A 17,697-nucleotide genomic window follows, 5' to 3' on the forward strand; every position below is an offset into this window, starting at 1 on the left:
CAGTAAAGTAAAAACACTTACTTCAAAAACAGCAAAGGAATACAATAAATGACCACAAGCTCAAAAAGAGCTTTTGGAAGAGCTTAAAAAAATACCTTGAAAACCAAATGAGAGAGGAAGAGGAAAAATTAAGAAAAAAATAAGAAAAATACAAGAAAATTATGAAAGAAAGACCACCCAAATGGGAAAAGAGATCCAGAAACTTATGTAATAAAATAATGTATTAAGAACTAGAAATGGTCAAAAGGAAGCTAATGGTTTCCTAAGACAACAAGAAATATTCAAAAGAATGAAATAATAGAAGAAAATATGAAACATCTTATAAAAATAACTGACCTGGAAAATAGGTCAAGGAGAGACTATAGTAGAAGAGTTTGATTTCCAGAAAATTATGACCAAAAAAAGAGTATAGATGCCATATGCCAAGAAATCATTAAGGAAAACTGCCCAGAAATTTTAGAAACAGAAGGTAAAATAGAAATTGAAAGAATCCAACTCAAAGAAATTAAAAAATGAAAACACACAGGAATATCAGTGCTAAATTCTGTAGCCCCAGGTTATGGAGAAAATATTACAAGCAACAAGAAAACAAAAATAATTTAAATACTGTGGAGATTTAAATACTTGTCAGAATAACACAAAACTTATCATCCACAACATTAAAAGAACACAGGACATGGAACACAGAATTTTACAGAGCAAAAGAACTGGGCTTACAACCAAGAATAATATATCCAGCAAAGATGATCATAATTATAAAAGGAAAAAAATGGACACAACAAACTAAAGGAATTTCATATGTTCCTGAAGAAAAACCCAGAACTCAGCAGAAAATTTGATCTATAACAGACATACTAAAGTAATTAAAGACTAATCATAAGCAAACCAAAAGGTCAACCTATTTGATTCTGGTATGGGAAAATGTCATCTATGGCCCCTAGGAATGGCATTCTTACCTGGGTGCTTTGAAGGAATGAGTATGGATGGAAGACTCAAGGTCAAGGGAATCTAACTCAATGAACCAAAATGAGTCTAGTAGAATAGACCAGGAGTATACAGGGTGGAATGGCTATCTCATATGGAAGAGGAATGAATGGAGTGGCTGCCAAGGAAAAGGGGAGAAGGGAGTGGGAGGCTAGGAGTACTAGAACCCAACTTTCATCAGACCTAGGATAAAAAGAGAACATACAAAATTAGAAGGGTAAACATTTTCTTAACCTATAGAGAAACAGGAGGTTAGGGAGATAGGATAAGGGAGGCACTGGGAGTGCCCTTGGGAGACCAAGAGAATAAAAGAAGGAAGAGTGGGTTAAGAGAAAGGAAAACAAAGGAATAAAGAAAAGGGAGAGAAAGGAGGGATACCTAGAGGAGAATACATATCAAGAGGTAGGAGGATAAGGTGAGAAGATAAGAGAATCAAGATGTAGCTATGCACAGTTGAGTGTTAAGGGATTTGGGGGAAAGTGGTTAGAATAAGAAATAAAAGTTAAGGGGAAATGAATAAGGGATTGATCTTTGAAAAGGTAGGCTAATTTGGAACTAGGAGGAAAAAGGGAAAGAATAAGGGATTCTTTTGGGAAAGGATGTGAATAGAAGAGGTATTGGTCAAAGGAAATTGGACATCTGAGGAGGAATATAGCAGAAAAAAAAGAAAAAGGGGAATAGACAGAAAAAACAGAGTAGATGGAAATGCACAACTAGTAAATATGACATTGAGTGTAAGGGGATGAATTTACACATTTGAAGGTAATGGATAGTAGAAAGGATCAAAAACTGGGACTTGACAATGTGTTGTTTACAAGAAATATGCTGAAAATGAAAGATAAACAGAGTGAAGATGAAGAGCTAGAGCAGAATATACCATGCCTCAGCTGATTAAGAGAAGATAGGAGTAGTGTAATAGTTAAAAGAGTGGTCACCAATTTGTAATAATTAAAATTAAACTTATGAGACTGTTAATAGCTTTAACAATTTAGTCTAATTAAAATGGAGATACAGTAAAAAGAGGGAAACATTAGAAGGAGATAAAAAATTGCCTAGCCTAGCACCCTAAAGTCTGTCTTCAATAAAAGTCACCAACATCAAAGTCTATCTCTGAATCTGATCCTCTGTTCTCTCCCCACTTCCTGTTGGGTCTCAATTCATAAGCAGTTTTCTTCACCCACTAACTCTCCCACATCACCTCCCAGGAACCAATCACAGTTCCTCAATTTGCCTGGCACTATCAAGGAGGCTAGTGCCTATGGGATCAATTTCCTGTCTCCAAGGGTGTGTTTGTACTTCCAATCAATGGTAAAGGGTCTTCAAGTTTCTGACTGAATGCATTAAAGGTTGCTGATTGATTTAAACTTAAAACAAAGGGAAGTTCAAATCTTTGATTAATTAAATAAAAACATAACTTCCCTTCTCATAGTAGCCATTATCTCAGAGAGAGCTGGGTCTGAAATGTATATAATTGGAAAGGATGAGCATAGAAAGTATATTATGTTTGGGGGCATTATTATAAATAATCAAGCATTAGCAATATTGGACCCATATGTACCAAATGTTATAGCACCCAGATTTTTAAAGGAAAAACTAAATAATATACAGATGGAAATATGTAACAAAATGATAGTAGTAGTAGACTTTAATTTTCCCCTTTCAGAATGAGATAAATCTAACTAAAAAATAAATAAGAAGGAAGTTAAGGAGATGAATAGAATATTAAAATAAAATAGACATCTGGAGAGCCCCTACATAAGAGGTTAATAGTTGATCTAAAACTGAGCATATACCTAATGGTTCAGAGAATATAAATATTCTGCAAAAGTCTTATCTTAACACTCATCATACTGTGGAGGTAACCTTGCATCCCTGAAGGGTATGGCACTGAAACAAAAGTTCCATTGGGCATGACCAAGCTGGAAAGACTTGTTTTGGAAAGAGTATGGTCCTGGCAACAGATTATGTCTGCTGCCTAAGGACCAATCTAGCAAAATATGGCCCTAGTAATATATATTAACTGGTGTGTGAAGTGATTATTTAGGGAGCTTGGATCCTGTGTATCCTGGCAATAGGAACCTAGAAGTCACAAAGTCACATGGTGTATCAGAAGGCTAGATTCTGGGATTCTCCATGAAGGTGGGCAGCCCAAGTGACAAAGTGGCAGTGGCCACAGAGATAGATTTGAGAGTTTTTAAACCTGTGCCAGAAGCAGAATTGTTCTCAGGATTTTTATACTGGTACCTATCAGGCTGGGGTTTTGGCTTTCTGAGCTGTTCAGGCATTGGATTAACTTGACCCTTGATCTTTGACAAGCAAAGATCAGAGCCATCCAGCAAAATGAAGTATCATATCTATTAGGCAGAAATCTAACTTTCTCTCACTCCCCCTCTCTCTTCTCTCTCTCTGTTTACTAATAAATGCTTATAACTCTGGTGATTAAGGTCTCTAGATCAATTTTTTTTTATAACACTGGGAACCAGACAGGCTAAAATAATCAAATCAAATGATGATAGGAACGTGGGGAAATAGGCCTAATATTATATTGCTAGAGCAACTGTGATTTTTCTTTTTAAGAAAACAAGATGGAAATATACATTAAGAGTTGTAAAGCTATTCATGCTTATTGACCCAGAGATCTCATTACTATGGTTAGGCCCTTAGGGCATTATTGAAAGGGTAAAAAGCTGTGTTTGTATGAAAATATTCATAGAAGGTTTGTTATAACAGAATGACTGGAAATAACACAAGTACAGTGAATGAGAGAGATGGCTGAATAGATTGTAATATTTGAATGTGATAGATTGTATTATGTTATTGAAATGTCAAATATTGGAAACATAAAGAAAAAAGGGAAATATATGAAGAGATGAAAAGAGAAGAGAATAAGAATAATAGGCACCATGATTTCATTTAAAAATAAATAGCAGCCAAAGATCTAGAGAAAAAAATGTCCAAGTAAAATAAATCCAAAGAGAATTCAAAAGCAGAGTGTTACCATTAGTATACATGTAGAATTTATGTATTTTAAAACACATTGTAAATATTGTGGAGTTTGTGGTTTTGCACATAATCCTTTTATGCATATGTTTAATTAAATGTCTTTTGGTGGTGGTAGATACTAAGTAAACAAAAAAGAATTTAAAGAAGAGAGAGGTCACTGAGTCCTACAAAGTCAGGAAAGGCTTCCTACAGGAGGTAGAATTTGACCTGGGTCTCTAAAGCAAAATAGGATTTGAATAGCTAGAGGGTTAATATGTCTCTTCTTGTATGAATTTTTTCCCGTTCCTAGACTATAAGCTTCAAGAGAATAAAAGACTGTATCTTGTCAAAACTCTGTATCTTCCCAGAATCTGGCAAAGTGCTCTGTATACAATAGCTACTTGATGTGTGTTGAGTTTTTGAACTGAATTGAAATTATTCCAGATCAAGGGAACAAAAGCCTTCCATGATTTTTTTGTCTGAACACTGCTTGTGTTTGGTTAGTACTGAATCATTCAGTCGTACCTGGTAGCTCCTGCACCATTACAGACTCTGAAAACTACTTAGCAACCTTGTTGGAGAGGTTTAGAGGGTGTGCAGCAGCCCAACTTAAAAAGATCGGATTGTGCGTGCTATTGATGCTGGATCCCCCACACCCATCAGTCTTGGGCAGTGGAGTACATTAGTTCCCATGCATACCCCCTGAACATATTAAGAGCTTTCCTCTGAAAGTTAACTCTAGCTTTGTCTCTGTTTCTCAGATCATTCTTAGACTGGACAATCAGATTCATTGGCTAAAAAAACCCAAACAGCTCTTACCTTCTGTCTTAATATCAATTCTAAGACAAAAGAGAAGAAAGGACTAGGCAACTGGGATTAAGTGATTAGCTCAGGGTCACAAAGCTAGGAAATGTCTGAGGCCATATTTGAACCCAGGTTCTCCCAACTCCAAGAGCTGGAACTCGTGCTAGTAGCTGCCCCTGTTTCATTGGCTTTTATAAGAATCCTGTGAGAATAGCTAGGTGGGAAATGGACATTATTTTACCATTTGACAGAAGGGGAAACCGAGGCACAGAAAGACATTAATTTTTCAGGAGTTTCCCAGTCTATGTGGTCCCTTCTTAACTGACATTTGTTTCTTCCTCTAGCCTGAACACAGAAAGGAAAAGCTTATAATAAAGGTTATTTGTATTCTCCATAACAAATAAGCTGCCCTTTTGGATAAAGAGAGACTAGCCCTTCTGTGAACTCTCATCTCTTTTCCTCCCAGTCTCTTTCATTTTCCAAGCACTTTTGCTCCTGCTAGCTTTTTAACCATCCCAGCACCTGATCACTCTCATCAAGAATGATTACCTTTTATTGCAAAATAATTTATTGAAAGCAAACTGCTCAAGACTGGACAAGGGATGTTTTCAGAAATGATTTTAGGATAAGAAATCAGGTTTTAGGGACTTCTCACAAAATAAAAAGATATTAGAAGTGGAAGTTGAATGTGTTCATTTATACATGATTAAAAAAAAGGGAATCTGAGAGTTTAAAGGGATGGATTCAAGGTCATACAAGTCAGAACTTGAACCTGGATCTTCTTACTCCAAGTACTTGAGGGATTCTTTGCTTTCTCAGAGAAAGAAGCTTTGTGGAAGAGGGAGAACCTTAGGAGAATGTAAAAGGAGAGGAGTTTAATCCCTGGCAGGAAGGAGGTAGAGGGAAGAACTAGAGTACACAGGTTTAAATGTCACCTAAGTACTCCCTTTAATACTTGAAGAGCCTCCAGAAAGTCCCACACTCTGCCCTTGGGTTTATAGTCAGGGGACTATGTAATCTTCCATTTATTACTTAAGTGACCTTGAACAAGTTATTTTAAATTTCTTAGACTGTTTCCTCATTGGCAAAATGAGAAAATTGGACTAGATAATCTCTTCGATCCCGTTTGAGCTCTGGATGATTCTATCATCTCTTTAAAGGACCGAATAAGCATCTTTGCAAAATTTGGTGTAGCCATCCAGAGATAGAGAAAGAAATAGAAAAAAAGAAGGGAATGCAGAGAAAACTCCACAGGATCCTGCCTTGTATACAGTCTACCAGGTGGGAAACTTGGCTCCACTGAAACTTCCACATGAGGAAGGGAATCTCTGGCTAAGGGAGATGGCATGTGTCACTGAGGGTATCTATTTTACACTCTAGGCAGAAGGCTATCTACATGTGCACCCTGCTGGCTGGCAGAAGAAACTCTGCAATGGAAAAAAGAGCCAATCAGAGTCTTGACATGCTTCTGGCGAGGATGAGGGCTTGGGAGAGCTGGAGAAGATAGAGCATGTTAGCAGCCAAAGACTCTTTCACAGGAAACCAAGACCTAAAAATCAAACCTTTGGCAAAAAATTTACATCCAGAACAGCTAAAAGCTGCTCACTGTGTTTTAAATAATAACACCACCCCTCTCCCACCCCTCTTCATCTTATATTTGGATAAAACTCTATCTGAGGTACTTTTAACCTGGGGTCTGTGCATTTGGTTTTGTGTGTATATGTTTAATTTTTGATAACTGTATTTGAATAAAATTGGTTTTCTTTGCTATCCTATATAGTTTATTTTAAACATTTAGAAACATGATTGATTCTAAGGAGTCTACAAGACAGTTAGATGGCACAATGGATAGAGTGCTGCGTCTGGTATCAGAAAAACCTGAGTTTTGATTGAGCCCCAAACACTTACTAGCTGTGTGACCTTGGGCAAGTCCCTTAACCCTGTTTGCCTCAGTTTTCTCATCTGTAAAATGAGCTAGACAAGGAAATGGCAAACCATTCCAGTATCTTTGCCAAGAAAACCTCAAATTGAGGTCCAAAGAATCAGATAAGACTGAAACTAAGGAACAACAAAAAGAAATCCATAAGCTTCACCAGATTGTGGAAGGAGTTCACAATACAATAAATCTTTTCATTTTTCTTTTTTCTTTTTCAAAATACTTTCACTGTTACATTTAATTCTCAACTCTGTAAGGAAGTTCTATTGTTATGATCTCCATTTTACAGATGATCAAAGTAAGGTCATAGTTTGGGCTATGGCACTAAACTCTGTTTCCTTACCTTTGCACGAAAAATTTTAAATGTTTAGATTACAAATTTTAAATCAGTATCCAATAACTTCAAGTATAATATTTTATAAAGCTTACTAATAATCACTTGAAATAGAAAGAAAATAAACTAAAAGAAATAGAAATTCAAACCTAATTATCTTACAAAAAGTAAACCCACATGTGTAGATTCTCCTGCCTGGTATAAAGCCTGTTTTCCCAGCCACAATCAATGGGAAAAAGTGTGAGTGCAGAACTACACAAAACTTATATCCTCCCTATGTTAGCATTTAAGGTAAGAAAGAACATGGGAAGCTGGGAAAGAGAGTTCTGGGGTACAAAATTCTAATTACACAAGATCTAAGGTTGACTTTACTAATAAATTAGGTAATTAGTTAGCTTATAGAGTGGTATGATTACAGGTCACAAAGAAAGTGCTCTCCTTGAATAACACTTGATATAGAAAGATATGTATCAAACTTTTGGAATAGACCTCTGTAGATAGAGAGAAGTATATAGAGCATGACAGTTTAGATTCCTGAGAAATGGAGTGTCAAGGAAATAGGATTATCTTTTTTAAAATTAATTTTAATTTTTTTCAATTCAATTTGTCAATTTTTCCCTTTAAGGAAAACTCCTTTATTCCAATGTTTTCTAGTTTTGTTTTTATAAGGAATGGGTGTTGTATTTTGTCAAAGGTTTTTTTCTACATCTATTGAGATAATCATCTGGTCTCAGTTTGTTATTGATAAGGCCAATTATACTGATGGTTTTCCTAAACAATTCCTGTATTCCTGATATAAAACCCATTTGGTCATGGTCTATGATCCTTGTGATCTAATGCTATAATCTCCTCACTAGTTTCTTGTTTACAATTATTGCATTAATATTATTTATGGAGATTGGTCTATAGTTTTCTTTCTCTGTTTTAGCTCTTCCTGGTTTAGGTATCAGTATTATATTTGTGCCATAAAAGGAATCTGGAAAAATTCCTTCCTCCCCTATTTTTCTAAATAGTTTATGTAGTATTAGTGTTAATTGTTCCTTAAATGTTTGGTATTCATTTGTGAATCCATCTAGCTGTGGGGCCTTTTTCTTAGGAAATTCTTTGATGGTTTGTTCAATTTGCTTTTTCTGTGATGGAGTTAAGTATTTTATTTCCTCTTTTGTTAATCTGGGCAGTTAACATTTTAATAACTATCCATCCTGTTCCCTTTTATTGTCAGACTTATTGACATGTAGTTGGGCAAAATAACTCCCAGTAATGCTTTAATTTCTTCTTCATTGGTTGTGATTTCACCTTTTTAATTTTTGATACTAATTCTTTGGTTTTCTTCTTTCCTGTTTTTAATGAGTCAGGATTATCTTTTTTTCCACCTTACAAGAAACTTTTGAGAATGATACTTGAAAATGGGGTGAAGATTTTGAAAAGAGTGCTATGGCAACATGGGAATGGCATGCATGATAGGAAAGAGAGGAGCTTCAGGAGTGATTGTAGAGGAGATAAAAGTATTTGAGCCTGAGCAGACAGGACATCTGTGACCAGAGCATGGGGAATGTTTGAACTTTTTCTTGTGTTTCCCCTTCCTTCCTAACTGAGAAAGCAAATGTTTAAATCCAGACTCTTCTGTTCTTTAAATAAATTAATTTAATATTTTAAAATTAACATCAGAGTAGGCTCATTTGATATAAATGATTGATTCTAATTGTTTTTGAACTTGTGTTCTGTACCTGCAAACAGGACTGTAATAAAGAGGCCTTGATATAAGTAAACAGAGATATAGAAAGAATCAAATTTCAAGCCCTAATTTAAAAATGCCAGTCTTTCCCTTGATAGAAGGAAAGAGAAATCCAGAGAAAATCTTATGGTTTTGGTTATTAATCATTTGTGAACTTTCAAAAAGGTAAGACTAAAACGTACATAAGTTCTTTTCTTTGTTTGTTCTAAGCAGATAAGTAAATATATAAAATAACTAAGAGAATCATTTTGCTGACTGGGTAAAAATGGGTTCTCAGGTCACATGTCCTCATTTATTTCTCCCCTCCTACCCTTTCATATGAAAGCTCTCTTTAAGGAGTGAAGAAGTCAGTGATTAGGAAGTGTGAGGATTAAATTATTTAATCTCTAATTAATTTAGTTCCTCAAAGACTTTTAAAAAATTAAAATGCTATTGCATAACAGTTAGTAGAGGATATGTTTAATAGAATATATACTTAAAATTTCTGCCTTTCTGATTTGTTTATGAGGTTTTTAATGCTCCGATATCTGTTTAATTTTTGTAAAGACATCTTGTACATCTGAAAATATGTATATTACTTTTTTCTCCCATTCACTAATTGCCAGAGATTTATCATATTCAACTTTTTAAAAATCCTATTCAGAATTAACTTCTTTATCCATTTTGTTAGTTATGGCGATTTCTGAATGCAGTAGATTGAAATCAGCAATTATTGTAGTTTTAATATTCATTACTCCTTATATTTAACTTTTTCTTTAAATATTTAGATGCTATGCATCTAATCATTTAATGATTCTGAGAGGTAGAAATGAGAGGAGAACGCATTCCAGGAATGAGGGATGGTCTTTGAATGTATGTTCATCTTGAGGAAGAGTTAATGTTCAGGTCTGGTTAGTACACAGTTTGTGGAGATAGGGAAGTAGTAGGTAATTAGGGTGGAAAAGTAGGTAAGAGAAAAAATATGGAAGATTTATCAGGACAGTGACATACATGTTCAGATCTACGCCTTAATAACAAGTTTTTGGAAATTATGTAAAGGATAGATTAGAACAGGGAGAAGGAAAATTGTACTTGTCATGGGTAGATGTGACTGATGAGCTACTATCACTATCTGAAAGATGATGGAAGCCTGGAACAGGGCCAGAAAATACTAAATAAATGTATTGATTTTCAAAAAAAGGAGAAAACAATAGACTAAAAAACTATAAATCTGTTAGTTTGTCTTTTATTCCTGGCAAAAGTCCAGAAAACATTATTAAAGAGATTGTTAGTGAATGCAGAGAAAAAGGAAGTAACACTCAAAAAGAGCCAATGTGGATTCTCCAAGAACAGGACATTCCAGATTAAATTCTTTTTCCTTTTTGACATAGTTGCTAGATTATTAGAACAGGGTAGATAAAAGTCACTTAGATTTTCACCAAGCATTTAACAAAATTTCTCATGCTCTTCTTATGGAAAAGATGGAGAAATGTAGACTGACTAGGAGAATGGTTATGACTCAGAGGACTCATTCATTATTAGATGTCAGTTGGGAAGGCCTCTTGTAGGGTGTCTGAGGGGTCTGAGCTTAGCCCAGGACAGTTTAAGCAGGGGAGGATAGCTAAAACACAGAATAAGCAAAACAGATTATGAAAAGATCTGAACTACTGTGCCAAATCTAGGTGACATTTAACAGAGAAAAGTCCAAAGTCTTATCCTTGGGTGCAGGAAATAAACTTTTAGAGTACAAGATAAAGGAGTCAGTTTAAACATAGTTTTGAAAAAAAGATATGGGGGGTTTAGTGGCCTGCAAGTACAAGGGCAAGAATTGTTTCATTTTTGTATTTGTATCTTTAGCACCTGGCACAGTGCTTGATAATATTTATTGATTAACTGCTATAACAGCCAAAAAATCTAAGGCAATCATTGCCTGAATTAAGAGAGTCAAAATGCCTAGGAATAGGGAGTCCTGCTCCACTCTTCCTTAGTTAGATAACAGCTGGAGTACTAGGTTGAGTTTTGGGTAATATTTTCTTCTTTTCCTCCCTTCCCCCCCTCTCTCTTCCTCTCTTCCTCTCTCTCTCTCTGTTTCTCTCTCTCTCTCTTTCTTTCTTTCTTTCTTTCTTTCTATCTTTCTTTCTTTCTCTCTCTCTCTCTGTTTCTTTCTTTCTCTCTTTCTTTCTTTCTTTCTATCTATCTTTCTTTCTTTCTTCTTCCTTTCTTCCTTTCTTTCTTTCTTTCTCTTTATCTCTCTCTCACCTTCTGTAGAATCAACACTAAGTATAGGTAACAAAGCAAAAGAGTGGTAAAGGCTAGGCAATTGGGATTAAGTGATTTGCTCAAAGTCATACAGCTAGGAAGTGTCTGAGTTAATATTCGAACCCAGTACCTCCAGTCTCCAGTCCTGGCTCTTTATCCACTGAACTACCAGCTGCCCCTGATAGTACAGTTTAGGAAGGACATTGGTAAGGTAGAAATGTCCAAAGGGAGGAGAGAACAGTGAAGTTCTTATAAGGATTGTTTGAAGGAAATGGTGATGTTTACCTTAGACAAGAATAAAAAGACTTGATAGGGTGTTGGCACTGAAGAAGAGAGGGGACACAAAATAGTCATCTTTAAATATTTGAAGAGTTGTCACATGGAGAAGGGATTAGCTTTGCTCTGATTGGCTACAGAGGAGAACCAAGAGGAATGAGTGGAAAATAAGGAATGTTAGATTTAGGCTTGATGTATGGAAAAACTTCCTATCAGAACTATCCAAAAATAGAATGGTCTGTTCTAGGCAGTATTGAGTTCTTCACTAGAAGTCCTTGGGCAAAAGCTGGATAATCATAAGCCATATGAGTTGTAGAGGGGATTATTATTATCATAGCTTGGACTTGGATGGCCACTGAGCTCCCTCCCAACTCTGAGAGATTATGATTCTAGTTCTGAGATAACAACTAGGAAGCCAATGTAATAATCTATATGAAAAATGATAAGGCTCTGAACTGGTATGGGAGATGTGTAAATGAAAAGGAGAGGATGGATATAAGATATGTTGTATCCTTAGAACTGATAAGATTTGAGAATTGATTAAATATTTAGGGTATATATAGTATAGTGGTAGTCTCTCGGTGATCAAGAATGACTATTGTCTTTGTGCAGTTTCATCTACGGTGTACCCTCATGTGGCTTTGGAGTCCAAAGGCTGAGGCGCACAGTTTGTGGCACATGGGGCCTGGGACGCCCGTTGTTACGGGAGGTGCGGCTGTGGCCTGGTGTCGGCGTTCATGCACAGCGGCAAGACGTCGACGTCGCTCATCTTCAAAGGTGGCGGCGGCATGGTTAAAGTGGGTTCGCCAGCTGCTTCTGTCAGAGACAGCGAGTTCTAGTTGCTTTGGTGTAATGCCAGCCTACTTCAAGTTAGACTTTAGCTGATCCTTGAATCTTTTCCTTGGTCGGCCTTATTTCCTGATCCAGCTGACAGTTCACCGTAGAATACCTGTCTTGGTATTCGCTGTGGGTCCATGCGGATGACGTGTCCAGACCATCATAGCTGGATTTTGAGGACCAGGACTTCGATGCTGGTGGAGTTGGCTCTGTCGAGGACTTCCTGATTGGTGATTCGGTCCTGCCATCGGATCCTCATGATTGACCGGAGGGAGCGTTGGTGGAATTGCTCCAGCTGTTCATGTGCTTCCAGTACAGTGTCCATGTCTCACAACTGTACAGGAGCGGCTGAGGACCACTGCGTTGTACACTTTGAGCTTCGTCGCAGTGCTTACACCTCTGTGTTGGAGGACTTTGGAGCGCAGCTGCCCGAGTGCCTGGCTGGCCTTTTGGATCCTGGCATTAATCTCGTGGTCTAGGGACCCGTCGTTGGTGATGGTGCTGCCCAGGTACTTGAAAGTGTTGACGTTAGAAAGCTGCGTGCTGTCGATTGTAATGCATGGCTGGTTAGTTGGCCTCCCTGGTGTGGGTTGGAACAGCACCTCTGTTTTGCTGAGGCTGATAGTCAGACCAAACAGTTTTGTTGCGGTGGAGAACCTGTCCACAATGGTTTGGAGATGCTTTTCTTGGTGGGCCATGAGAGCACAGTCATCTGCAAAGAGAGCTTCCAGGATGAGTCTCTCTGTTGTCTTTGTTTTTGCAGTCAGGCGGCGAAGGTCAAATAGTGAGCCATCCAGTCAGTATTTGATGTAGACGCCCAGGTCTAGATCCATCACAGCATGTCGTAATACTTGGGTGGAAAATAAGTTGAATAGTACCGGAGTGAGGACACAGCCTTGTTTCACGCCATTGGAGATGTTGAAGCGATCGGAAGTCTCTCCACCAGATAGGACTTCCTCTGTCATGTCGACATGAAAGAGCTGGATCAGTTTGATGAATTTTGCTGGGCAACCGAGCTTGCTGAGGATCACCCACAACGTGTCCCTGTTCACTGTGTCGAACGCCTTTGTCAGGTCTATGAAGACAATGTAGAGACTCAGGTCAAGGCATTTTTCCTGCATTTGCCTCACCGTGAAGACCATGTCGATGGTGCTGCGATCTGGTCGGAAGCCACATTGTGATTCAGGCAGGTTCTGCTCTGAAACAGATGACAGGAGTCTGTTGAGTATAACACGGGCGAGGATCTTTCCAGCAGTGGAGAGTAGTGAGATGAGCCTTTGTTCTTGTATAGGGCTATGATGGAGGCATCTCTGAGTTCTGGGGGCATATCTTCCTCTTCCCATATGCTGGTCAGCACTATGTGGAATGCCTGGAGCGCCTTTCCATTTAAGGCCTTGTACACCTTGGTTGGGATCCCATCTTTACCCGGTGCCTTGCCTGCACTCATTTGTTTAATGGCTTTTTGGACTTCCTCTATTGAAGGAGGGACGTCAAGTTGTTCAACAGTGCGGTTTTGGGGGATCTGGTCAAGGGCTCTTTGGTTGACTGAAGAGGGTCAGTTGAGAAGCTGACTGAAGTGTTCTTTCCACCTGTTGCTGATGCCTTTTTTATTTTTTATGAGAGTGTCACCATCAGAGGATAGCAAGGGAGTGGTGGTGAGTTTTAATGGCCCATAGACAGTCTTGAGGGCACTGAAAAATTGTTTGTAGTTTTTTGTATCAGCAAAGCACTGGGTTTCTTCTGCCTTTTTTCCCCACCATCGGTCTTGCATCTTCCTGATCTCACACTGTGCCGTGGCTTGGAGAGACTTGAATCTGTCCTTTTTAGGAGCAGAGTTTGGGTTATTTTGCCACCCCATAAAGGCTTTGTTCTTCTTGCTCAATAGGTCTTCAATAGCAGTGTTGTTCTCGTGGAACCAGTCCTGGTGGTTGTGTTGTTTTGGGCCTAGGACTGCCTTTGATGTTTCCTTCACTGCGTCTCTGAACTGGTTCCATTTCTCAGTTGAGCTTCCAGTGAGTGGTCCCTTGGCAGACAGCTTGTCATCCAGGCAGGACTGGAATGTTTGCAAATAAGATGGATCTCTAAGATGACTCACGTTGTAAAATGCACGAAATGTCTGGGCGCATTTTGGATGGCGAGGCGCAATGCACATTTGAAGAGTCACTCTAACCAATTGGTGGTCTGTCCAACATTCAGCTCCTCTCATGGCTCTGGTGATCTTTACATCCTGGATATCTCACTGGTGTACAATGATGTAGTCAATGAGATGCCACTGTTTTGATCTTGGGTGCATCCACGTTGTTTTATATTTGTTCGCCATTCTGAACACAGGGTTTGTGATGGTGAGTTCGAACTCTGAGCATTTGCTGAGTAGCAGTAGGCCGTTGTTGTTCATTTTGCCCACGCCGTGTTTGCTGAGCACTCCTTTCCATCTTTCATGGTCCTGGCCAACGCGGGCGTTGAAGTCTCCCAGTAGTATCAGCTTGTCATTTGTGGGCACTGAGTGCAGGACGGCACTCGGGTCAGAGTAGAACTGCTCAATGGTCTCCTCTGTGCTGGTCAGTGTTGGGGCATATACGCTAATGATTGTGGCATACCAGTCTTTGCTGAGAGGCAAACAGATCTTCATGAGCCTCTCACTGATGCCCACAGGCAAGTCTGGCAGCTGTTTGAGCAAACTGGTCTTGATAGCCAGGCCAACACCATGGATTCTGTCTTCATTTGAGGCTCTACCTTTCCAGAAGAAGGTGTATCCAGTGGTGGGTTTGCTGAGTGATCCCTCTTCTGGTAAGCGTGTTTCGCTTAAGGCTGCGATGTCGATGTTATATCGCGCCAGTTCTTTACCGATTAGAGCTGTTCTTCTCTCAAGTCTTGGGGTATTCTCTCTATCAAGTAATGTCCTGATGTTCCATGCTCCTAGTAGGAGTTTCTTTGTATTTTTTCTTTGATTTCAACCTCTTAAAGGGATGACCCACCAGTCGCAGTGTGCTGACTGGGTGTTTGTAGGGCCCGCAATGTTTGGGACACCTTTTCTAGTCCCCTCCCTTGATTAGGGTGAGCAGTGCTGTCCTAGAGAGGGCTGCTCAGTTGCCCAGGATGCTGCCGAACGTCCCTGCTGCCCACAGGGCCAAGAGACCACTGGTCCGTGGGCTGCCTACTTGCAGGATCGTGACTACAACTGCCAGTGGTCACCTCCACCTGTTGCGTCGCCATTCCCCCATCGCCGCAGGTCTTGAAGAGGGTGGACGGGGTTAGGATAGATGAGTGTGCACAAAGATACTTGTGTGTGAAAGAGATTTAAGTGGAAAAGCCTATGCACAGAGACAGTCCCACTCTCTTGGCCTTGGAAGCCTGGGTCCAGTGGCACGAAAAATTGTTACATCTGGAGACTTCCTCAGCTGCATTGGATGGCCATGTTGTCCTTTGTGCTCCAACACGCCCTAACCACTCCACAGTGCCTTGCTGCGTCGCCATCTCAGCCGTTGAACCTTCTTATTGGTTTCTTCCATCTGTTCAGCCGAAGCAGTCTTCACATGCTGGGTGAGCAAAGCCCTAGTTCACCAGGGGTCCACAACAACCCGATGGCTACCCTCACAAGGTTTAGCCGGCCTGTCGAAGCCGTTGCCCGGGGTGGGGCCTCTGCCGCATGCTAACAGCTACTGGGAGCCACAAGTGAGACCTGGGTGTCAGGTGGGGGTAAGAGGCTGGAGAGCTGCCCTAGGAGGGCACAAGAAGCCCTCCATACCAGAGATACTATCCCTCCCTGAGCACCCCATACACCCGATACACAGGGTGAGGAAAGGAAAAGGTAGGATGACTCTCAAGATGATAAATCTTGGTGACTGGGAGAAAGATGCTATTCTTTTTTTTCAACAAAAATAAAAGAATTTGAAGGAGGAGTAGGTTTAGGAGAGATAAGTTCCATTTTGGATTTTGAATTTGAAATACCTTTGGAACACCTAGGTATCCAACAGAATCCAAGAAAGAGAATAGGGCTGGGATATATAGGTTAGGGAGTCATCTGATTAGGAATGATACTTGAATCTATGGAATCAGATGAGATTATTCTAGTAGAGATAACATAATAAGAAGAACAGAGATCCCCTAAGGAGGAAGCCTGGGAGACACCCATCCTAAAAGGGTGGGGAATGGATAACTGATGGAAGAGAGTTTGGAAGAGAAAAAGGGCTTCACATCAGAGTCAAGTAAACCTGTGTTTAATCCTCACCTCTGACATTTACTGGTTGTGTGACTATAGAGAAGTCATTTAACCTCTCCAAGCCCCAATTTTTTTCATTTGCAAAATAGGGATAATAATGTCCATTGTTCCTATCCTACAGGATTACTGTGGGTTCCTAGTGAAACAATATATGTAAAGTACTTGACAAACTAAATTTTATTTTTCAGCAAAGGAGTTTTAAGGAATCATCAGATAGGTAGAAAGAAAACTAAGAAAGCAGTGTTATGGAAGCCAACAGAGGAGGAGGGCAATCATCAGTATTAAAAGCTGCAGAGAGTTCAAAGAAGATGAGGACAGAGAAAAGGCCATTAGACTTATCAGATGTGAGATAGACTATTGTTAACCTTAGTGAGAATCCTTTCATTCAAGTGGTGCAGTCTGAAGCCAGATTGGAAGGGAATGAAAAGTGAGTGGTGAAGTGGGAGGTGGCAAATATAGGCATTTTTTCCCTGGGAGTTTGGCAGTGAAATGAAGGAGAAATATGGCATGATAGCTGGAAGGGATGACAGTTTTTGAGGATATGGCAATAAGATTTTAAAAAATATATGGAATATACTGGATCATATTTATGTAGGAAAGAAAAGAGCCAGTAGACAGAAACTGAAAATGGGAGCAGAGAAGAGGAGGAATTCTTGAAAATGGAAGTTGCTTAAAAGAAGATGGAATTGAGAGCACAAGTAGAGGGTTTCACCTTGGCATAGAGAAGAGCCAGCTCTTCCTCAGAGAGAATAGGAAATGAGAAGTTGGGGGAAGATATAGAGATTTTGGGGGGGATGTCCCCTATTTCCACACCCAAAGATTGTTATATTTATTATATATTATATTACATATTTATATTTGGTATATATGCACATTATATGTTACACGTATATATACACACTATACATATATATACAGCACATACATATATACACATGTATGTATAACACATAACACATGATAGATGTAATGTATGTGTATGTATCATATGTGAGGTGCATGTATATATAATGTGTATGCATACATATTATATCTATACAGAGCATCACCAGTGATAGCTTTAATTTTCCCATTAAAGTAGGCGGTAAGGACATTTGCCTGAAGAGAAGGAAATAAGTGGTTCAGGAGGAGAGAAGAGAAGGTTTGGAATAGATGTTGGAATAGAATAGAAAGTCGATCAACTTTTCCATTAAGAGTTTAACTGGGAAAAGAAGAGGCAACAATTATTTTATAAAGTGTTTATTATGTGCCAGGTATTGTGCTAAATGCTTTAAAAATATTATATCATTTGATTCTCACAACAATCCTGGAATTAGGTATTATTATTATTATTTTCCCTATTTTACAGTTGA

This window comes from Monodelphis domestica, chromosome 2, assembly GCF_027887165.1.
Source record: "Monodelphis domestica isolate mMonDom1 chromosome 2, mMonDom1.pri, whole genome shotgun sequence".
Classification (NCBI taxonomy): Eukaryota; Metazoa; Chordata; class Mammalia; order Didelphimorphia; family Didelphidae; genus Monodelphis; species Monodelphis domestica.